Genomic DNA, 1,134 nt, shown 5'->3' with positions numbered 1-1,134 from the left:
TGTGTGTGTGTGTGTGTGTGTGTGTGTGTGTGTGTGTGTGTGTGTGTGTGTGTGTATTTATGTATGTATGTATGTATGTATGTATACAAGCATACATACATGCAAGCAATACTGGTGGAATACCCCAATAAAAACATCAATTTGGTGCAAACATAACAGACCTAATATTCTTCTGTGGGACAGAACATAAGTCATGCTCTATTGCAGAGGTCAGCTACCAATAGATGTGAATATGCAATGAAAAGTCACGAAGGAAAGAGAACATTTATAGCGAATTAAGGTGAAACTAACAGTACTTGTATCCTAACTATGAATTCTCATTTGTTCCTATCATCATATGCGCATTAGGAAATGTACTAACATGTTTGCACAAAAACCTAGAAATACTAGGTTTCACGGAAATAAGTAAAAGAGAGTGGCACGGATTCTCCAAATTCGATCCATTAGTAGCACAGTGAACATTTGTAAGACATTCCAAATGTTGTCCATGTGAGATTCGTATGTAAATGCATGCACACACTTGGGTGTATGCATCGACAGTTCAACCAACATGCAAATTTAGCCACATATTTACAAACACAGGGATCTCTCTTGACACAAAAAGCTTTCTTGCTTTCTTAGAAACCGGCTGGAACTCTCGCCAGAAGAGCTTCAATTAAACTCGAAGAAAAAGTCGTATATGAACACTAACATAGTTACATACCAAGACACAAATTTGTTATTATGAAACATCCAGAATCTGTAGTGACATCCAGATTCATCAAAACAATATTTTTGACAATTTCCATCGTTCACCGTATTTAAATAGCACACTATGTATAATGTAAACTATACATCAAGTATAACAGCCTTTTCGAGAAGCGGGGCTGATGGGCCATGGTTTGTCATCAAGCAGACTGCAGTGTTAAATAATTCAGGGTAATTTTTCGTTCGGTTTGTCATTCAGAAAGGACTGCGACCCCGCAGTTGGCATATGGCTGCTATACATAATTATACTTTACTAGAAATGTCTCACTCTTTCTCCTTCTCTCTCTCTCCCTCTTTCTCTCTCTCTGTCTCTATATATAGTGAGAGAGAGAGAGAAAGAGAAAGAGAAAGAGAGTAAACAGATAACATTAAAATGTGTTTATATAT

The sequence above is a fragment of the Octopus bimaculoides genome, chromosome 8 (genome assembly GCF_001194135.2).
Source record: "Octopus bimaculoides isolate UCB-OBI-ISO-001 chromosome 8, ASM119413v2, whole genome shotgun sequence".
In the NCBI taxonomy this organism is placed as follows: Eukaryota; Metazoa; Mollusca; class Cephalopoda; order Octopoda; family Octopodidae; genus Octopus; species Octopus bimaculoides.
Note: the sequence above shows the minus strand (reverse complement) of the source record.